At 39.4% G+C, this 23,811-nt stretch overlaps 1 long non-coding RNA gene across 1 annotated transcript in view; it reads right to left on the minus strand.

The window, feature by feature from the left end:
- The window catches only part of LOC145546030 (uncharacterized), a 1,126,586-nt gene that overhangs the window by 534,808 nt on the left and 567,967 nt on the right, over window positions 1-23,811 (minus strand). The gene's annotated exons all lie outside the window — the stretch shown is intronic.

Genomic DNA, 23,811 nt, shown 5'->3' on the forward strand with positions numbered 1-23,811 from the left:
CGCTGGGAGCTGACTGTGACTCATATCATGAACTCCTTATTGCAAAATTCAGACTTAAATTGAAGAAAGTAGGGAAAACCACTAGACCATTCAGGTATGACCTAAATCAAATCCCTTATGATTATACAGTGGAAGTGACAAATAGCTTCAAGGAATTAGATCTGACAGAGTGCCTGAAGAACTATGGATGGAGGTTCATGACATTGTATAGAAGGCAGTGATCAAGACCATCCCCATGAAAAAGAAATGCAAAAAGGCAAAATGGTTGTCCAATGAGGCCTTAAAAACAGTTGAAAAAAGAAAAGACATGAAAGGCAAAGGAGAAAAGGAAAGATATATCCATTTGAATGCAGAGTTCCAAAGAATAGCCGGGAGAGATAAGAAAGCCTTCCTCAGTGATCAATGCAAAGAAATAGGGGGAAACAATAGGATGGGAAAGACTAGAGCTCTCTTCAATAAAATTAGATACCATGGGAACATTTCATGCAAAGATGGGCACAAGAAAGGACAAAAATGGTATGGACCTAACAGAAGCAGAAGGTTTTAAGAAGAGGTGGCAAGAATACACAGAAGAACTACACAAAAAAGATCTTCATGACCCAGATCACCACAATGGTGTGATCACTCACCTAGAGCCAGACATCCTGGAATGCAAAGTCAAATGGGCTTTAGGAAGGATCACTGTGAACAAAGCTAGTGGAGGTGATGGAATCCCAGTTGAGGTCTTTCAAATCCTAAAAGATGATGCTGTGAAGTGTCACACTCAATATGCCAGCAAATTTGGAAAACTCAGCAGTGACCTCAGGACTGGAAAAGATCAGTTGTAATTTCAATCCCAAAGAAAGGCAATGCCAAAGAATCTTCAAATTACCACACAGTTGCACTCATCTCACACGCTAGTAAAGTAATGCTTAAAATTCTCCAAGTCAGGCTTCAACAGTAGTGAACTGTGAACTTCCAGATGTTCAAGCTGGACTGAGAAAAGGCAGAGGAACCAGATCATGGCATCTAGTTCCATCACTTCATGGCAAATAAATGGAGAAAAAGTGGAAACAGTGTTTGATTTTATTTTTCTGGACTCCAAAATCACTGAGGATAGTGACTGCAGCCATGAAATTAAAAGACATTTGCTCCTTGGAAGGAAAGCTATGAGAAACCTAGACAGCATATTAAAAGTGGAGACATTACTTTGCTGCCAAACTTCATATAGTGAAAGCTATGATTTTTTCCAGTATTCTTGTAGCAATGTGAGAGTTGGACCATCTAGAAAGCTGAGAGCCAAAGAATTGATGTTTTCAGATTGTGGTGCTGGAGAAAACTCTAGAGAGTCCCTTGGACAGTGAGAAGATCAATCCCATCAATCCTAAAAGAAATCAACCCTGAATATTCCTTGGATGGACTGATGCTGAAGCTGAAGCTCCAATACTTGGTCACCTCATGTGAAGAATTGACTCACTGGGAAAGACTTGGATGCTAGGAAAGATTGAGGGCAAGAGGAGAAGAAGGCAACAGAGGGTGAGATGTTTGGATGGCATCACTGACTCAATGGACATGGGTTTGAGTACACTCTTGGAGATGGTGAAGGACAGGGAAGCCTGGCATGCTGCAGTCCGTGGGGTCTCAAAGAGTGGGACACGACTTAGCGACTGAACAATAAGAAACAATTATGATAACAAGTCTCTATGCGTTAAATGAATTTTAATAAAAATAAGGTCAGACCTTTCCTCTGCCATGTGCTAACCAATTACAAAGTGAGTACAGAATCATTAAAAACATAGTACTTTTTTAAAGTTATATTCTGATAGAAAACAACTCGATCAAGGAACTTCAACTCTGTTCTGCAGTTTTCTTTCCTTTCAGAGGTTCTGCTTAAAACCTTGATAATAGGGCCGTCAGGAGTATAGAAGGCCATTGTAAGGTCCCCTGGGTACCTAGGTGAACTTGAGTCCTCCAGAGGGCAGGGTAGTACATCTCCTGCTTGATTGAAACATTAAAGGAGAAAATGAATTTTAGTTAATTTACTGTTTATTTTGTGCTGGAGTTGTAGTTGTGAAGAAGAAAATGGATGTCTGGTAAGCGATGATCTCAACCCTCTTATCAGGACTAAATCCTGCATGTGACTGATATCCAAACACCTGGGGCATTACAGGAGTGGAAGGGTAGAAAGGACATCTAGGTGAATAAATATTTAATGGAACATGGGCTGATATTCTAGTGACTTTGGAGAGGGTGAGTCTAATTCACTGGGCAGTAGCATTCCCAAATGTGAGGCTCTTGATGACCCGCTAAAAATGACCAATAATTTCATACAGTGAGTCTGAACAATAGTAGAAGATATATATATATATACACATATATTTACTATTTTTATCTGTAGGCGAAATATTTCACCTATAATAGAAACTCTTTTAAACTTTAAAAAGTTTAAAGTTTCCACTTTAAAAAGTCACTAGGAGGACTTCCTTGGCAGTCCAGTGTTTAAGAGTCTGCACTTTGAATGCAGGGGATGCAGGTTTGAGCCCTGTTTGGGGAAATAAGATGTCAAACACCGTATGGGGTGGTGGAAAAGTCACCAGATTAACAGACATTCTCTGCTCCTTTTGTGAGATGCACTGAGTCATGACCTAACGAACACTTGAGCGAGTGCTCTGCTCTTTATCATACCTGTGCACTCCTGTTTCCCCTGACTGATTTGGTTGTTTGCTGAGTCACTTAATGATTATTCCCAGTTTATTCAGTTGCACTTTCCATTGTAATTGTGCAGTTTAGTAAAATATTCTATAAGTGGCTAAAATGATTTGAGTGTGAAAGAGCTGTATTTTTGTGACAACCAAATGTATGCTTTGGAAAATCTAAAAAAAGTGAAATTGCTGAAGAATAGAAGACCTTGATTCAACAAAGCATGGATGAGACAACGGTGAAAGACTGGAGGGGGGTAAAATCCTGAAAATGGTGGATTCTTTAGTAAACATACTTACAAGTATTAGATTTTTGTTCCACTTTAAAGATATCAAAACTGATGCTACCATAGGTGACACATTTTGGATCTGCTTTATGTGAGAATAATGATTAGTTTTCTAATCTATAGGCTTTTATTAAAAGACCTTGATCTGACTTTAAAATATGGATGAATGTATATTTTTTTGTTTTAGGTTAAAATAAAACGTTTGAGGTTAAATATTATTTTCTTTATGATTCTTGGCTTTAAACTAAGTTTTTAAATTAATCAATCAACTATTGGCCAATTAGAAGTCCGCTGAAAACCATCCTTTGCACATCCTCCTGTCTAAACCAGAGAGGGTCATGGTGCTCCTTTTGGATTTATCTAATGAGGTATTTCATTGGACCACATAGTGGTTGTACAGGAACAGCTGAGACTGGGTGATCTCGATTCTACTCCCAACATGGGAACTGGAATGGTAGGAACCTTCTCCAGGGCAACTCAGTGTTCTGAAAGCTTTGGAGACATATGGCAGATTCACCAGTGGTTTTCTAACTCTCCACTATACATAATCCCAAACTTTACAGAACCCAGAATAAGCACAAACATGAGAGCTGCCCTTCAGCAAACAAAAGCTAACATTCGTGTTTTCTGGAGTGAAGGGAAATGTTTTGACTTTCCCCCCCGATGATTCAGGTTTTAAACAGACACTGTAACTTTAAACACAGCATTTTTCCAGGAGAAAATTTCCCATACTATACAAGTATATTTAAATTGGTCATGACCAGAGGGAAGAGGCAGAGGTAATTCTGCAATATTGTAAAAATAAAATAAAAATTTTAAAGAAGTGGAATAGTCATGTTGTATATCATTATGCTTATTAAGGCAGTTTGAGAAATATAAGCCAGCCAAAAAGTGATTGACTGGTAATGAATACAATTTGAATGACTAACTTCACTATTGCTTTTGGAATCTACACAGTCGTTACAACTGGAACCATGATTGTTAGAGCTGACTTCAGATACTTTAAACCTGCATTTCCCTATCATTCTTTTTCTTGCTGTGTGCAGATACTGAAAAAATTAGATATACTTAAGAAGAGGAGATTAATAAGCACTTGGAAGGGAAAGGAGTTCCTCCCTTAATAACTTTTATGTAAAAGTAGCACTAACAAAATAAAAGTAATATTCGATCATCTACAATAAGTAATCACCAAAATAATGAACAACCTGGTAGTTTTTCCTTTTTTTCCTAGTGCTGATAAAGAGAGAGAACTTATTTCAAAGGACATCAACATTCATTCAGTATTCACAACAGGTACCTCCAGACAGTAAGGAAGATAGCTTCTAACCAGCCAGATTCTTGAGCCTGGTCTGAGAGGATAAAATATTTCATCAATCACTGTGGGGTATATTTGTAGCTTTAATTATTTTGTTTTTCGTCTCTCAAGAGAAATGTTTCTCACAAAAGTGCAAAAAAGTTAATAGAACAGCACTCATTTTTATTGTTTCACTGGAAATAAATTCGAAGTGTCCAACCAACTACTTACTGTAATCCTTTAAAATCAACCACCAGTGAATAGCACTCACTTTATATCCTTATCCCAAATGACTCAACGTCTGCTTGGGTTTTCTGTTTGAGCCTGACAGAAAATAAATTTTAAGAATAAGAAAGTATTTACTAAAACATTATTTTTTACCCTATATTTTTTCAAGTAAACTTAGTGCTCATTCCCCACCCCCCACAATAATACTATGCAAAGTTGTTAAATTTTAATTCATTGTTCAAGCCTTGAAGTCTAGATATTTTCTGATTGCTAAAGTACAGCATTTTAAGGGTACAAATGTCAACATAACCCAATCAAAGATAATAATAAGTGAACCTAAGTCATTGTGGAGCAGAGTTTGAACCCCAAAATTAATACCTTTTTTTTAAGAGGCAGTAAAGAGTAGTGTTGAGGAATGTTGTCAATTTCCTTCACATTTTGAAATGGTTTTCCCAGGAGAGGAGATGAAGATACTGGAGCAGGGGGACACTGAAATCCCTCCCCCGACAAACACATCAAAACTACATCTACATGTGGAGCAATTCTCACTGAAAACAAGCTGCAGACTGGCAGAAAGACTCTTGCACAACCAAAGCTGTAAAGAGAGATCTATACAGAGTTGGTAGGAAGGGAGGAGAAGTGATCAGGTTGAGACCCGCCAGTAGAGGAGGCAGATTACATGGGCTTAGAGATCCTTCCTGGGGAATGAGAGGTTCATACTGGGCACCCCAGTCCTGGGTTCTGACTCTGGGAAGATGAATCCTCTTAGGTAGCTTATACCAGTGGGACTAACAGGAGGGCTGAAGAAACCGACTTCACTTGTGAAGCGTGCACACACATACTCCTGGGAACTGCATGGAGGAAGCAGGTTGAAACTGCCAGAGCCTCTGGCCAGTTACCCTTGACAGTCCCAGTGCATAGCCCAGCCCTCACTCCTGCTGCTATCACAGCCTGCTCTGGCTATTTGTGCTCCAACCCTTCAGTAGGGTGTTGCTGAGGGAAGTACTGCTGCTAGTGGTGATGGAGCTTGTTTGGACCTGGTGCTGCATCTGAAGGAAGTGAGGGGCAGCCACTGCTTGGCAGTCTTGGAGCTGGAAGTGAGGAGCTGTCTTGAGTTCTGAACTCTGTCTTGAGTTCCTTGTGCCAGGACTACCCAGCACCCGCTCAGGTGGGAGGGGTAGAGCACACACTTGGAGGAAGTAAAGCCAGCTTCGGCTCAGCCCTCAGGGCTTCTGCCCCAGCACCTTGGGACCCACCCATACCTCTGATAGATGGTGATGGCCACTGAGCTCAGGAGGAGCCCTGTTTCACACCTGGCTCTGGCCCCTGAATCTCTAGCTACATCTCCCACCAGGGCGACAGGGGAATCCCCAGCTACCCCAGGGGAATATGTGACCCTATTCATTTCAGATCTAGTTCCCTCAACAAAGCCATAGGGATATGCAGACTGCATAGGGATGCTCACACACAAAGACACCCCTTCAAGATCAGGATAGGTAACTGTTTCACATTTCACAGAGACAGAAAAAATTAAACAAACTGAAAAGACAGAGGAATATGTTTCAAATGAAAGAACAAGAACTGCCCTCTCCCCCACCCCAGGAAGAACACCTAAAGAAGCACAGAGATAATAATTTACCAGATAAAGAATTCAGAGGATTAGTAATAAGAATGCTAATTGAACTTGGGCAAAGAATAGAGGAACACAGAATTTTAACAAGGAACTAGAAGATATTTTTTAAAAAAAGACTAGTGAAGAGCTGAAGAATGCAATAACTGAAATGAAAAACAAACTAGCAGGAATTAATAGTGAACCAGGTGATACGTAAGAATGCACATGTGATCTGGACAATGAAATAATGGAAATCACCCAATCAAAACAGCAAAAAGAAAAACAAATAAAAATGAAGCTAAGGAACCTCTAGGACATCAAGGGTACTAACATTTGCATTATAGGAGTTCCAGGAAGAAAAGAAAGAGAAACAGGTCGGAAATGCATTTGATGAAATTATGGCTGAAAACTTACTGATTCTGAAGAAGGAAACAGTTTTCCAGGTACAGGAAGTACAGATTTCCAAAGAAGATGAACACAGAAAACAATAAAATTCTGTAAAACAATTATCCTTCAATTAAAAAATAAATAAAATTTAAAAAAAAGAAAATGAACACAAAGAGATCCACACCAAGATGTATCATAATTAAAATGATGAAAGTTAAGGATAAAGGGAGAATTCTAAAGGCAGCAGAAGAAAAACAGTTATGTATGAGGGAACCCACATAAAGCTGAACAGTTTTTTTCTGCAGAAACTTTGCAGGCCAGTAGAGAGTGTAATGATATGTTTAAAGTGATGAAAGGGAAAACCCCACAACCTAGGATAGTCTACTCAGTAAGGTTACCATTCAGAATGGGAGCAGAGATAGAGAACTTTCCAGACAAGCAAAAGCTAAAAGAGTTCATCAAACTAAACTGACCCAACAAGAAATATTAAAGGGTCTTCTCTAAGTAGAAACGAAAAGGCTACAACAAGAAGTAAGAATTTATAGGAAATGAAAAATCCCACTAATATAGGCAAATATATAGTAAATGTTGTGGATCAACCACTTAAATAAGCTAGTATGAAGATCAAAAAGCAAAAATTGTAAAGTCAGTCATAATTACAATGAACAGTTAAGGCATAAACATGAAGGTATAAAATATGACATCAAAACCACAAAATGTGGGAGAGAGGAGTAAAAAAAAAGTAGATCTTGTGGAATGTGTTTAAACTTAAAAGACTGTAAGTTTGTATTTTTTTTCTTTCTAATGGTTAGGACCTTCAAGATTTGTGAATTCTATGGAATACTTCATGAATTTTTGGATATTTATAAGCATCTATAAACATGTTTACATGGCAAATAATGAAGAAGGCAGGTGTGCACATCTGAACAAACATGTTACCTGCATATGAATAAAATACCCTTAGTGTGTAATTATAACGGTTTGTATATGCCAGAGACACACCTGGAACCTGGGCACAGCTGGGTCATCTCACCTGAGGAGATGTCTCCTTGAGCATAGCAGGGGCCATCAGGCAACCTAAGGGCACATTGCACAATCAGGGAATCTTGCAGCTCTCAATGATCAGACCAGTCTGGCTTTCCTAACTTAGGGTGTGGTGGGCAGAAGATGAGGAGACCCTGGGGCTGCTCTCCTGCAAAGCTAGATGCTGCAGAGGACAATGACAGGCACTCATTCTGCCAGGGAAGCCAGTATTAGGCAGGCCCTTTCCTCCTTTCTTCCTAGGCTTCCCTGATAGCTCAGTTGGTAAAGAATCTGCCTGCAATGCAGGAGACCTCAGTTTGATTCCTGGGTAGGGAAGATCCCCTGGAGAAGGGAAAGGCTACCTACTCTTTTATTGGATAGGGTACCCACTCTAGTATTCCCTTGTGGCTCAGCTGGTAAAGAATCTGCCTGCAATGCGGGAGACCTGGGTTTGATCCCTGGGTTGGAAAGATCCTCTGGAGAAGGGAAAGGCTACCCACTCTGGTATTCTGCCCTGGAGAAGTCCATGGACTACAGTCCATGGGGTCCAAAAGGGTCAGACATGACTGACTTTCTATTTCTTCCTTTCATTTTTATCCACCTACAGGGGGCAGGCTTTTTCATCACGGAAATTTGATGAAACAGCCCAAGTTGATCTTTGTGAGCATGATAAAGAACCAAAGGAAGAAAAGATTAGTGATTTTCATAAAAGGAGAATAATCTGTAACCACAACCTCCTCTACAAAGCATGAGATGAGGTACACTGTGTGGTGTCCCTTTATTCTCTGCTTCTTCCTTTTATTCTTTCCCACCAGCCTCACTTCTTTCAATGTGGGAAGCTATGCAGATGGTTTTTGTACAAGACTTTCTCCCATCCCTTCCCAGTCTGTAAAGTCACTTTTTCTCCATTTCTCTGCACAGTGCTCTTAGGTGCCTGTTGGAAGAAAGACACACTCCAGACCTAGGGGTGTGCATGGGAACTTGGAAAGCTCCTGACACCAGGTTGTGGTGAAGGCAAGTGCAGTATTTATAGCAGATGCCAAACAAGAAATTCCAGTGGATACTGCTCAGAAGATCGAATTCCCTGTGTTGTTGTTATTCAGTCGCTAAGCCATCTCTGACTCTTTGCGAACCCTTTGGACTGCAGTGTGCCAAGCTTCCCTGTCTTTCACTATCTCCTGGAGTTTGCTCAAACTCATATCCATTGAGTCAGTGATGCCATCCAACCATCTCATTCTCTGTTGTTCCCTTCTCCTCTTGCCCTCAATCTTTCCCAGCATCAGGATCTTTTCCAATGAATCTCATCAAGTGGGCAAAGTATTGGAGCTCCAGCTTCAGCATCAGTCCTTCCACTGAATATTCAGGGTTGATTTCCTTTAATATTGACTGGTTTGATCTCCTTACTGTCCAAGAGACTCTCAAGAGTCTTCTCCAGCATCATAGTTTGAAAGCATCAATTTTTTGGTGCTCAGCTTTCTTTATGGTCCAACTCTCACATCCATACATGACTACTGGAAAAAAACACAGTTTTGACTAGACAGACCTTTGTTGGCACCTGCAATAAATGCTGAGCTTTTCTTCACCACAATCCAGTGCCTGTAGATCGACTTTACTGTATTCAGGTGAGCAGACCCAAATACAGTTCGATAACTGAATGTTTTAAACAGAGAAATGAGACCAACAGTTTAACATTTTAGGATGATTTCTTTGGTAGTTGTTTAGTAGAGAGGAGACGGAAGGCTCAGAGCCAGAACCATAGCAATGGGTGCACAGAGAAGTGGAAGGATTCAGGAAATATTCAGGAAGCAGAAATGACAAGATTTGATAATAGATGATTCCTTAGAGAAAAACTCTGTATGCTCAGTCAGCTCTCTCCTTCCCCTCCATATCTTCCTCCCTTCTTTTCTTCCTTTCTCATTTTTAAAAATACAACTTCTAGGGGCCTAGAAGAGCATTACTGTATCTCTCAAAGTCCCTGATATTCACCTAAGAACTATTTTTCAGAAGGATTACTCTCAACTAATTGGTATTCTTATTTATTCCTACCTTTTGTGGCATTGATAGAATATTGTTCTTTGCTTTGGTTTTCATGTATGAAAGACACAATAGAAAAATGAACACTATTGTTTTTAAGTCCATATTTGTTAATACTAAGGCATACAATACTTTAAGAAGAAAATAAGGTTTTCATCTTCTTAACTTCTTTTTTCACCTCATTCCATTTGGAAACTTGAATTGTTAGTTTACATTCTAGTCTTCAAGCAAAACACAGCAGTTAATGCTGCACTTTTTGAATTCTGAAAATGAGTTTGGTGACTTTTTTTTCTCTAAATGATCATAGTAATATTTATGATTTGTTATTTCTTATTAAACTTATGTTTGGAATTTAAAGTTAGCAATATAGTGAATTTAAAATAAAAATGGCTAGGACTAGGTTTTTCATTTAAAATTTCATTTAAATTTTTAGACTTTACAACGGAATAAGAATAGCAGCTAGCATTCATGAATAGCTGCTATGTGCCAGATGTTCCAAGAGCTTTACATATATTAATTCCTTTAATCATTATAACCTTATTACCCCAAATTATGCACGGGAAACTAATGAACAGTGAGGTTGAGTAACTTGCCCAAGGTCACACAGCTAATAGGTGGCAAAGTTAGGATTTCAAACAAAGTACTTTGGTTCAGTCCCTGCTTCCTCACTTAACTAAGGTTATAGCCATGGCGAGGGAGGGGGGAATTAAAAAGATGGGCTGAGATCTCTTTGGGGTAAGATTACCTGGACCTCTTGTTGATTATGTTGGAGATGAGTGATCAAGTAGGAAGCTGGAAAGGGCCTGAGGAAGAAATGACTGATGATGGCCTAGTTTCTGGACAACTGTAATTTCTCCAAGATAACGTTTCACTTAAAATTTGTAGTGGATTTAATGATAGCCTCCCAAAAGATATGTCTACCCAGAAACTGTGAATATGACCTTATTTGGGAAAAAGAGTCTTGGTAGATGTAATTAAGTTATCTTGAAGTGAGATCATCCAGGATTATCCAAGTGTGTGTGTACTCACTCCTGTCTTACTCTTTGTGACTCCATAGAGCCTGCCAGGCTCCTCTATCCATGGAATTTTCCAGCCAAGAATATTGGAGAGGGTTGCCATTTCTTACTCTAGGGGACCTTTGTGACCCAGGGGTCAAACCTGTGTCTTATGTCTCCTGCATTGGCAGGTGGATTCTTTACCACTGTGCCACCTGGGAAGCCCATTATCCAAGTGAGTCCTAATTCAATGAGAAGTGTCCTTATAAGAAAAAGAGGAGACACAGAGGAGAAGGCTATATGAAGGTGAAGGTCAGTTTGGAGTTACGTAGTTTCAAACCGTGGACAGAGGATCCTGGCGGGCTATGGTCCATAGGGCTGCAAAGAGTCGGAGGTGACTGAAGTGACTTAGCATAGCACAGCACAGCTACAGAGCAAGGAACTCCAGTGATTGTCAGCAGCCACCAGAAGATAGTAGAAAAGTGTGAAATGAATGGCCCTTCAGAGTTTCCAGAAAGAAGCAAACACGCTCCGGCTTGATTTCAGATTTCTGGCCTCCAGAATTGTGACAGAAAAAAATTTCTGTTGTTTTCTATCCAGAAAAATCCTACCTATCTATATGTAAAAAGTGATTGCTAAGATGTAGGTATCAAAGACAGCATAGGCTAGAAAACTATCTTCTTCTTAATGTGTTTAAGCATGTCTGTTACTGCACTGATATAGATGGCTTCTTATTGGAATTTATCCTTATTCAGTTAGTATAGTTACTCTGATTTATGTTTCAAATGAGGAATATACAAATGGTTCTGTGGAAGTATGAAAAGAGCAGAGTACTTGTCAGGGTCAGCAAGAGGAAGTGATAATATTTATAAGGGCCAAGTAGAGATGAGTGGAGGGTTTCCCTGATAGCTCAATTGGTAAAGGATTCACCTGCAATGCAGGAAACCCAGTTTCAATCCCTGGGTGGAGAAGATCCCATGGAAGAGGTCATGGCAACCCATTCCAGTATTTTTGCCTGGAGAATCCCCATGGACAGAGGAGCCTGGTGGGCTACAGTCCATGAGGTTGCAAAGAGTTGGACATGACTGAGTAAACCAGAACCACCAGAGATGGATGGAATTACTCAACCCCCGGAAAGCACTTTTTTTCTTTTGGATTCTACTGTAAGCTCCTTCTGTAACATTTTCCCTTACTATATTCCTGTCTTCCATTATACAATGAACAAAAAGAAAATAAAATGAGATAAATTAAAAACATTCCACAAGTCTGCAAATTCCAAGATTGCTTCTCTCTCCAGAGTTGGACTTCTGTGTTTGCTTTCTTTTTGCCCTAGGTTAGTAGCTCTAAGGGTTTTAATTGAAATATGCAGTTATTGATATTTTTTTTTCCACAAGGAAACATAAAAATCATAAATTATTTTGGTAAATACAAAATTGTTATAATAATTACAGCAAGTTAAGATTATAGTTAAAGCCTTCCTTTTAACTTAGATTCTTCATTCCAATTTCTAACTCACAACACTGTAGAACCATAAGAGTGATAGAAAAGCAAATTCTGTCAGTTGTATTTCAAGTTTTAAAAATATTAGACTATTCTTTTAATGTTGCTAGTAACTACAGCCATTGTCAAAACTAAGAGTCAGGTCAAAGGAGGGCCCAGAATTTAGAGAAAAACAAATTATCTCTTTCAACCTCTGTACTTACAAGAGATAGTTCTTACAGAATTGTTATACATTGTGTTGTGCTTGTGATCAGTCTTGTCTGACTCTTTGCGACCCCATGCACTGCCAGGCTCCCCTGTCCATGGAATTCCCCAGGCAAGAATACTGGAGTGGGTTCCCATTTCCTTCTCCAGGGGATCTTCCCAACTCAGAGATCGAACCCGCATCTCCTGCAATTCCTGCATTGGCAGGCGAAATCTTTACCATTGTGCCATCTGAGAAGCTCTTCAAGATCTGGGCTAAACACATTCCATGGATTCACTTGTTTAATTCTGTCAATGTCCCTGTCAGGTGGGTGGTATTATTATCATCTCCATTTTAAAGATGAAGAATTTGAAGCACAGAGTAATAAAGTTTTCTTTTTTTCCCCAAGTCACAAAACTAGGAAGTAGCTGAGTAGGAATTTGAACAAAGCTTCAAGCTCTTAGACATTCAGTCAATCAGTTCAGTCGCTCAGTCATGTCCAACTCTTTGCGACCCCATGGACTGCAGCACACCAGGCTTCCTTGTCCATCACCCACACCCAGAGCTTGCTCAAACTCATGCCCATCAAGTCGGTGATGCCATCCAACCATCTCATCCTCTGTTGTCCCCTGCTTCTCCTGCCTTCAATCTTTCCCAGCATAAGGGTCTTTCCCAACGATTCAGTTCTTCACATGAGGTGACCAAAGTATTGGAGTTTCAGCTTCAGCATCAGTCCTTCCAATGAATACTCAGGACTGATTTCCTTTAAGATTAACTGGTTTGATATCCTTGCTGTCCAAGGGACTATTAAGAGTCTTCTCCAACACCACAGTTCAAAACCATCAATTCTTCAGTGCTTTGCTTTCTTTATAGTCCAACTCTCACATCCATACATGACTACTAGAAAAACCACAGCTTTGACTAGATGTCTTAGAGATTACATTTAACTATCACTTGTACATGAACAGAATCAGTTCTGAGGCCCCAAGCCAATTTGCTATGTGAAACCAAGAAGCACCATGGGAGAACCAACAGATGAGGATTTTGCTCTCCCAGAGTTTATATTCTCTGCAGTAGGTCTGCTTCTTTCCCTGCTTCAGGAATTTAAAGAACAGCAAACTGGAACTTATTTCCTGCAGGAGGATAGGATGATTTAGATGAGGGGTTGGGGAACTTTCTATTAAGGACCAGAGAGTAGAAGTGTATGACTCTGCAGGTCGTATGATCTCTGTCAGTCAACTCAGCCATTACAGCGTGAATGCAGCTACAGAGAAAACAACCATGTTGGGGGTGGGGTGGGCGAGGACTGGATTTGACCCACAGATGGTAGTTTGCCAACTTCTGGTATGAAGTGCTGTTTTTTTTGTCCTTGAACTATAGTGAGATAAACTATCTCAGAGTACATCAATTTTATCCTATGAACAAATAACCAGACCTCCTATGTGGCAGGAATGTGGCTCCAGTCTTAGTTTTCCTTCCTGATCGAGGCCATGGGTTCTTAACCTGTGGTCCATGGGCACTCATAAGCAAGTTTCAGAAAGTCTACAAACTGGATATGAGAAAAGATATTTTCTTTTATGTATTTCTTGGTATTTTGAAGATTTTGGAGGAAACATTGATGAGTTTGAGTTAAATTGTTTTAATTCAGACAAGAATAATGTGGCATGGACTGTAACTACACCCAGATGAAGATATGCAGTCATCATCCTCAGGTATGGACATCATATGGTTTCTTATTAGTAGGAATTAAAGAAAACTCCTTATAGCAGTATTATGAACTTTTCTCTTCGGCTTACACTGGGTCTAGTTTAGGCTGGGAATATCAAAGCAAGAATTGATGAATTCTTTGGCTTTTAAGTCAGATGTGTGCTCAAATCTTGGCTCCCTTCTTGGTAGCTGGGTCAGTTTGTGCAGCCTACTCACTCTTGCTGACCCTCAGATGTCTCAGTCTAAAGTGGAATTGCAAAGACTGAATTAAAATATGTCAATCATTGAGCACAGCATCCCAATAAATGAAAGCCCTCATCAGCCATATTGTGAAACATGGTGCTGGATATTTATGCTTCTCATGTGTAAGGTTCTTGCCAGTGGAGACTGTGGGGAGAACTGTAATCCTGAAATACCCTGGACACTGGGACTCTTTAAGAGTAAAGAAACTCTTTTAAGAATGGCTGGAACTTGATCAGAATTTGAATTTTCTCTAAGACAAAGGCTTATACTAAGGTATTTTGTAAGACTGCTTCTTGTATTGCCAGCCAAAACCATCCCCTATAATTAGACAGGCCTTGGTGAAGCCATATGCCCTAGGAATGGTCCAGTGGGTTTATAGTTTGGAACTGAGGGCAGGACCTCTGTCAAAACATTATCTTCACCCAAACTGTTGACATTTCTCCTAATTTGCTGAAGCAGATTTTTTCGAGATTGGCAGTTAGGCCTTTGATAAGCAAGTGAATGAAATCACTGCAGATTTCCTCGATTTACCATGGGGTTACATCCCAATAAGGCCATTATTAGTTGAAAATATCATAAGTTGAAAATGCATTTAAGACTCTTAACCCATCGAACATCATAGCCTACATTACATGCGCTCATTTTATTAGGTTGTAATTAGCAAACTTATCTGACTCAGCCTATTTTATAACAAAGTGTTGAATCTCTTATGTAGTACTGTACTGGAAGTGAAGAACAGAACGGTTGTCTGGGTACGGAGCAGTTGTGGGTGTACTGGTTATGTACCTCTGTGATCAAGTGACTGAGTGGGAGCCATGGCTGACCTTCTGTACAGTTAGCTCTTGGGTTTAACCCATTATGGCCAATTAGGGACTTATTTTTTGAAACTTGATGTAGGTCTGAAAGAGAAGCATCTTTGGAGGCCTGACTTTATGCTCTGACTGCACCATTCCTGTGCAGACATGTGTTCAGGGGTCAGTACCACCTGCTGCAACCCCTCCAAGGCAGGGCCAGTCTTGCTGTCTCTGTACCTCACTCCTTAGTTCATAGTAATGATACTAACAGCTGGCACGTTTTGTCTTATTTTGTCCTCATACCCAATTTACAGATGAGGAAATGGAAGCCAGAATGATTAGGTATATAATTCTGACATAACTCCAACATGTCTCTGACACTATCAAGCAATACTCTGACACCAGCTGAATGTCCTATTAGGCCCCACAGGTAAGGGTTCAGCCCTACGATAATGCCGCATCACCCACTTCAGATGCAAATCACAAGTCCAGGTTGTTATCCATGCTTCTGAACTACTGTACATTGGAGGTTCCCACTACCTGCTCCTTGAGTTTTATTTATTTGTTAGGATGTCTCACAGAACTTCGGTAAAAATATTACTTATGAAATTACCAGTTTAAAAGTGTATGACTCAGGAATAGCCAGATGGAAGAGATGCCTAGGGCAGGGTATGGAGAAAGAGTATGGGGTTCCCATGTCTCTTGCAGGGGTGCATTCTCCTTGAACCCCCATGTGTTCACTAAACTGGAGGCTCTCTGAACCCTACCCTTTTGTTTTTTAATGGAGGCTTCATTTCACAGGCATGATTGATTAAATCACTGACCATTGGTGATTGATCTCAATCTCTAGCCTCTTTTCCCACTCAGGAGTTGGTGGGGAGTGGGTGGAAGTGAAAGTTGCCACTCTTCTCTCACACCATTGTTTCCCCTGGCAACCAGCACCACTCGTCCCCCACTTCTTAGGTTACTGTCACCGCACTGACATAACAAAAGACAGCTTTATCCCTCTCAATACTTTAGAAGCTTTGTTCCTGGACCAGGGATGAAGACTAAATATATATATTTCTTCTTATAAATAACAATATCATAGTTAACTTGCCTAAAGTCATGTACATAGTAAATGGTAAACACAGGAGAAGGACTGAAGAGATGTGGTTTTATGCAGATTCTACATAAACCAAAGCACTGTGCTGACTCATAGCAGTGACTGCTAAACTCATCCCAACATTATTCAGCATAGACAAATTTATAAAGACATCTGTACTAGAGGAAATAAGTATAAACTTAGTCTTAGGTTCTTAGATACTATTTTGTATAAGGAATAAAAAAAGATGATGTCATGGTTTCTAAAATAGTGATAACTTTTCTTTGCATAGAACAAAATTCTTTCAGATGCACTCCACTGGTCTCTAAGATTGGAAAGTGTTTTTCATCACACAGGTGTAATGGCTGTGTTTTTTAAAAAAATTATTTATTATTAATGGAGAATAATTGCTTTACAATATTGTGTTGGTTTCTGCCATACATCAACATGAATCAGCTATGATATGTCCCCACCCTCTTGAACCTCCATCCTATTTCCCACCCTACTTCACCGTATGTTTGTGTTTTAATAGTTGAATCTTTTCTCACTATTAGTTCAGTTCAGTTGCTCAGTTGTGTCCGACTCTTTGCGACCCCATGAACCGCAGTACGCCAGGCCTCCCTGTCCGTCACCAACTCCCAGAGTCTACCTAAACCCATGTCCATTGAGTTGGTGATGCCATCCAACCATCACATCCTCTGTCATCCCCTTCTCCTCCTGCCCTTAATCTTTCCCAGGATCAGGGTCTTTTCAAATGAGTCAGCTCTTCGCATCAGGTGGCCAAAGCATTGGAATTTCAGCTTCAACATCAGTCCTTCCAATGAACACCCAGGACTGATCTCTTTAGGATGGACTGGTTGAATCTCCTTGCAGTCCAAGGGACTCTCAAGAGTCTTCTCCAATACCACAGTTCAAAAGCATCAATTCTTCTGCGCTCAGCTTTCTTTATAGTCCAACTCTCACATCCATATATGACTACTGGGAAAACCATAGCCTTGACCAGACTGACCTTTGTTGACAAAGTAATGTCTCTGCTTCTTAATATTCTATCTAGGTTGGTCATAACTTTCCTTCCAAGGAGTAAGAGTCTTCTAATTTCATGGCTGCAATCACCATCTGCAGTGATTTTGGAGCCCCCCAAAATAAAGTCAGCCACTGTTTCCACTGTTTCCCCATCTATTTGCCATGAAGTGATGAGACTGGATACACTCTCTCAAAAGAAGAGCATCATTTCAGTTGCGAACTGAAGGAGGTTTCTTTCAATTTCTGGCGTCTGCTGTTTTATCAAATAGAACTTGGGTCTTCTTACCAACCAAAAAGCAAAGCAAAATTACTGACACTGGGCTGTGGTGAAGGGGAGTACAGCATTTATTGTGGGGTCCAGCAAGAAGTAGGGGGAGTTCATGCTCGAAAGACCTGAACTGCTTCATGATTTCCAGGGGAGGGTTTCTAAAGGCAACATTTAGGGTGACGGTTACAAGTTAGGATTCCTGACTTTCTTCTGATTGGTTGGTGGTGAGGTAACAGGGTTGTGTTTCAAGAATCTCAATTATCAACCTTCTGGTTCCAACCATTTTATCTACTACTGTGGATAAGAATCCCTTAGAAGAAATGGAGTAGCCCTCATAGTCAACAAAAGAGTCCAAATGCAGTACTTGGATGCAATCTCAAAAATGACAGAAGGATCTCTGTTCATTTCCAAGGCAAAATCATTCAATATCATAGCAATCCAAGTCTATGCCCTGACCAATAATGCTGAAGAAGCTGAAGTTGAACAGTTCTATGAAGACGTACAAGACTTTCTAGAACTAACACCCCCAAAAGATATCCTTTTCATTACAGGGGACTGGAATGCAAAAGTAGGAAGTCAAGAAATACCTGGAGTAACAGGCAAATTTGGTGTTGGAGTACAAAATGAAGTAGGTCAAAGGCTACCAGAGTTTTGCCAAGAGAATGCACTGGTCATAGAAAACACCCTCTTCCAATAACACAAGAGAAAACTCTACACATGAACGTCACCAGATGGTGAATACCGAAATCAGATCGATTATATTTTTTGCAGCCGAAGATGGAGAACTCTATACAGTCAGCAAAAACAAGACTGGGAGCTGTCTGTGGCTCAGATCACGAACTCCTTATTGCAAACTTCAGACTTAAATTGAAGAAAGTAGGGAAAACCACTAGACCATTCAGGTATGACCTGAATCAAATCCCTTATGATTATACAGAGGAAATGACAAATAGATTCAAGAGATTAGATCTGGTAGATAGAGTGCCTGAAGAACTATGGATGGAGGTTCATGACATTGTATAGGAGGCAGTGATCAACACCATCCCCAAGAAAATGAAATGCAAAAAGGCAAAATGGTTGTCTGAAGAAGCCTGACAAATAGCTGAGAAAAGAAGAGAAGCAAAAGGCAAAGGAGAAAAGGAAAGATATACCCATTTGAATGCAGAGTTTCAAAGAATAACAAGGAGAGATAAGGAAGCCTTCCTCAGTGATCAATGTAAAGAAATAGAGCAAAACAATAGAATGGGAAAGACTAGAGATCTGTTCAAGAAAATTAGAGATACCAAGGGAACATTTCATGCAAAGATGGGTACAAGAAAGGCCAGAAATGGTGTGGACCTAACAGAAGCAGAAGGTATTAAGAACAGGTGGCAAGAATACACAGAAGAACTGTACAAAAAAGATCTTCATGACACAAATAACCACAATGGTGTGATCACTCACCTAGAGCCAGATATTCTGGAATGCAAAGTCAGGTGAGCCTTAGGAAGGATCACTATTAACAAAGCTAGTGGAGGTGATGGAATCCCAGTTGAGCTCTTTCAAATCCCAAAGCATGATGCTGTGAAGGTGCTGCACTCAATACGCCCAAAAATTTGGAAAACTCAGCAGTGGCCACAGGACTGGAAAAGGTCAGTTTTCACTACAATTCCAAATAAAGGCAATGCCAAAGAATTCTCACACTACCGCACAATTGCACTCATCTCACACACTAGCAAAGTAATGCTCAAAATTCTCCAACAGTATGTGAGGCTTCAACAGTATGTGAACGGTGAACTTCCAGATGTTCAAGCTGGTTTTAGAAAACCAGCACAGGTACCAGAGATCAAATTGTCAATATCCATTGGATCATCGAAAAAGCAAGAGAATTCCAGAAAAACATCTACTTCTGCTTTATTGACTACGCCAAAGTCTCTGACTGTGTGGATCACACAAACTGTGGAAAATTCTTCAAGAGATGGAAATACCAGACCACCTGACCTGCCTCTTGAGAAATCTCTATGCAGGTCAGGAAGCAATAGTTGGAACTGGACATGGAACAACAGACTGGGGAAAGGAGTACATCAAGGCTGTATCTTGTCACCTTGCTTATTTAACTTACATGCAGAGTATATCATGTGAATTGTTGTGCTGGATGCAGCACAATCTGGAATCAAGACTGCTGAGAAAAATATCAGTAACCTCAGATATGCATATGATACCACCCTTATGTCAGAAAGAGAAGAAGAACTAAAGAGCCTCTTGATGAAAGTGAAAGAGGAAACTAAAAAAGTTGGCTTAAAACTCAACATTTAGAAAACTAAGATCATGGCATCTGGTCCTATCACTTCATGGCAAATAGATCAGGAAACAATGGAAACAGTGACAGACTTTATTTTTCTGGGCTCCAAAATCACTGCAGATGGTGACTGCAGCCATGAAATTAAAAGACGCTTGCTCCTTGGAAGAAAAGCTATGACCGACCGAGACAGCATGTTAAAAAGCAGAAACATTACTTTGCCGACAAATGTCTGTCTAGTCAAAGCTATGGTTTTTCCAGTAGTCATGTACAGATGTGAGAGTTGGACTATAAAGAAAGCTGAGCACCAAAGAACTGATGCTTTGGAACTGTGATGTTGGAGAAGACTCTTGAGAGTCCCTTGGACTGTAAGGAGATCCAACCAGTCCATTCTAAAGGAAATCAGTTCTGAATATTCATTGGAAGGACTGATGGTGAAACTCCAATGCTTTGGCCACCTGATGCGAAGAACTGACTCATTGGAAAAGACCCTGATGCTGGGAAAGATTGAAGGCAGGGGGAGAAGGGACGACAGAGGATGAGATGGCTGGGTGGCATCACTGACTCGATGGACATGAGTTTGGGTAAGCCTGGGAGTTGGTGATGGACAGGGAAGCCTGGTGTGCTGCAGTCCATGGGGTCGCAGAATCGGACAGGACTGAACGACTGAACTGAACTGAACTGAGTTCCAACCAGTGTGGGGTCTGTGTGCTTGTGGTCAGTGTGTAGTCACCATCCTCCACCTGGGTTGTGTTGGTGGGTATAGTGAGTGTCTTAGTTCCTGAAGAACAACTGAAAGATATCTGTCAGATTGTTATGTATATTCCTTGCGGAGGAACTTGGATTGTGTTCTATTGCTGAACTATTGTCATTATTTTTCTTGTTTATTTGTTTTTTCTTTGTTTCTACATTTCCTCCTTTCCTAATTAATAACTGCCTGTGCCTGCTCTTTGGAACTTAGGGAAGGTCTAAGAGGCTAAAGCCTTTTCTTATGAACAAGAAACAGGGGGTCATGGAGGGGCTTTGGTACCTGGACGGGCTCCACAGGATCCTGCTTGGTTTTAATCCTTCGTTTTCTTTGATATTCCTTAATCTTGAGGAGAAAAGTTATGGGACAAGAAAGAGAATAAAATTTTGGATAAAGAAGTTAATCATAAACTCAGCAATGGAATTCAGTTTTAAGGGCACTTGGTTTCAATGTGAGGGTTTGAACCCCATCTCGTTATCCTTGAAATAAGCTGCTGTCTTTTAAAAAATCCATTTCCTAAGGTCACTTAGATTAAGACAGAGTTGCTGTTCAGGCAAAGGTTTAACAAAGGGAGGAACTCTATTGAAGTTCTTTATAAAAGTTCTGGAAATGTGAAAAGAATATTTTAAGATCAAAAAGAAGACTTAAAAAAAGACATTACAGTAGTGAATGCTGATGTCTGTTTTTACAGAAAGACTTGGCCCCAGGTGGTTAGAGAGAACAGGTCCAAGATGATCTGTGATAATGAAACCAGAGAGGACCTGTGGGGCTCCTGGGCACAAAAATCCTTCCAAGAGTTCCAAAGGGTAGGTTCAAACAGTTGCTAATCACAGAAGGGAGGGGATGCAGAGACAGGGAGGAGCAGCCAAGAAACAATAGTGTAGTCTTGGGGCAGGGTCTTGGTTCCACCTTAAGTGATATATATTTCAAGATTTAAAAACTACTTAGATTCAGTTTTATGAAAAATTTATTATACTATCTTCCTTTAATTTCCATGTGGCCACAAGTCAGTAAAAACTGTCATGGCCCAACAGTCCACAATATTCCTTCAACTCTATTTGGAAGTCATTGAGGGACACCAACCTTCTCATTTATTATATCAGAAAGTAGTCATGTGGCAAATTTCAATGCTTTTCCAAGGTTACCAGCTACTTCAGTGTTATTTTTACTACCTTTGCCAAATTAAGTTTCTGATAGCACAAAAACCTTACCTGGTGATGACAACATTGGCTGGCAACTATTAGATTCAGGCTCAATTAACCATCTCTCTTCTCCAGTGACTCTGAAGCACCAGAGATTCATATGCACAGAGAACACAACAGAATGGATCTCACATATTGTATGTAACATTCCTCAAGAAATAAATATGGAACTTCATTTTTATTGAGATTTTTATTTGATTAAAAATTTTCATCTTATATTAATAAATAGGATTTGAAATTTTTACTCATAAAAGAAAATAACAGAAGGTCGTTCTGAATTCCTCATTCTCAAGCATTCACAAGTTCATAAAGAACATCTTTTTTTAAGTTTATAGTCAGTTTAAGTTTTTCCTTTCTTTCCCTGACTATCCAATTCCTCTGTATTCTTAGTTAGGGGTTTCCCAGGTGACTCAGTGGTAAAGAACCCAGCTGCCAATGTAGGAAACGTGAGTTTGGTCCCTGGGTCAGGAAGATACCCTGGAGAAGGAAATGGCAACTTGCTCCAGTATTCTTGCCTGGGAAATCCCATGGACAGAGGAGCCTGGAGGGCCACAGTCCATGGGGTCACAACAATACAACAACACTCTCAGTTATCCTAATAATTTCTATCCCAAACATTTCTACCATTGCTAATTCTGTCTACTTTCCCCCCATTCCAATTCATTCATGATTTATATTAGTTTAGGATTTCTTCTTTAGTACTAAAGTAAAAAAAAATATCTTATTCTGGTATGTGAATAATAAGAATCTATTACTTATTTTGACATCTCTCATTAACCATTTCAAATTCTTCACTTGTAAAAAATTCTAGTCATTTGAAATTTGACTGGAACACGGAAAAAAAGCCATGAAATTATATGCATCCTTCTGGATAAAAATAAGAGGACAAAAATTTTGTAATAGATCAATTTAAATGTTTGCCTAATCAAAAAGAACACCCATAAACTGGCACTTGTCATTAAAATAAAAGATTACTCCCATATAGTTTCCTGATGAAATTCTGACTCGAAAACTATACAGTGCCAAGGAACCATTCCCATTCTTCATCCACATTTCTGAGTGTAACTGAGAGGAAGGTAATATTGTGACACTTTTGAGGTTAGGATGGAGAGAAAACAGACAGCACATACAGAATATCTATAATTATTGACATTTTTATTCTTATGAAATCAAGAATACTATCAAATAACTTTTATTGAAAAATAATAAGCTGCTTCTCAAATTGTGCTAGAGACTTATAAAGCACATAATGAGCTGACTGTTTCTACAGTCAATTGAAAACAATATTTTGAGACATCTCAATTAAGCTGCTAAGATCTTGGTTCTTAAGGGCTTGACAATTTTGCAATCCATTTCTAATTAAAATGTTTGATTTTATTCATTCTATTACTAGCTCAAAATCATACAAAGTAATGATTTCTTCATAATATTTTGGTTACTGATAATTGATTTTCAGAAAATGGTTATTCTTATACATCATTTCTAAAATGATATAATTTCAGAGTCTGTTTAGGCAATTCCAGGGATCATTTAGTCAAATGAGAAAACTTGGCTTAAAGAAGCTTCATGTCTTGCTCCCGGACATGGGACTGAAAACTGCCAGAACAAAGACTCTGTTCCTTGATTCAGGGTCATTTCCAGGTATTCAAAAGGAAATGTGGTCTTGGAATGCTGACACTTAAGAGAAGAGAAAAGAGAAGAGAGGAGAGGAGAGGAGAAGAGAAGAGAAAAGAAGAGAAGAGACAAGCTTTATTACAGTTTAAATATTCAGAGCTAAGTGGTATTATGTAATCTCACATGTTTGAATGTCTTTATAATTTTTAAATCAATATTTTAAAGGATAGATTTCTTGAGATTATTCCCTTTATAATTTTATTTTAATTATTTAAAAATTTCATTTATTTATATATATTAAAATAAAATTGTATATATTCAAGGTGTACAACATGATACTTAATATATATACATACATAGTGAAATGGATTTTACAGTAAAACTAATTAACATATCTCCTTTACATAATTATCATTTTTGTGTGATAAGTTTCCCTGAAATCTACTGTCAGTTTGTTTTCCATTTTTAAATTAAATAAAAAAGAAAGAGGGAAAGAAAGAAGATAAGAAGTTAATTATAATCATTCTACTTAACATAGTTAATAATTTTATGCAGATCAACAATATTTCTAGGAAGTTACTACTATAATTATGCTTAATAAACACAGACACTTGGGCAAAGAAGTCGT

This window comes from Giraffa tippelskirchi, chromosome 4 (genome assembly GCF_054371585.1).
Source record: "Giraffa tippelskirchi isolate mGirTip1 chromosome 4, T2T-mGirTip1v1.2.pri, whole genome shotgun sequence".
In the NCBI taxonomy this organism is placed as follows: Eukaryota; Metazoa; Chordata; class Mammalia; order Artiodactyla; family Giraffidae; genus Giraffa; species Giraffa tippelskirchi.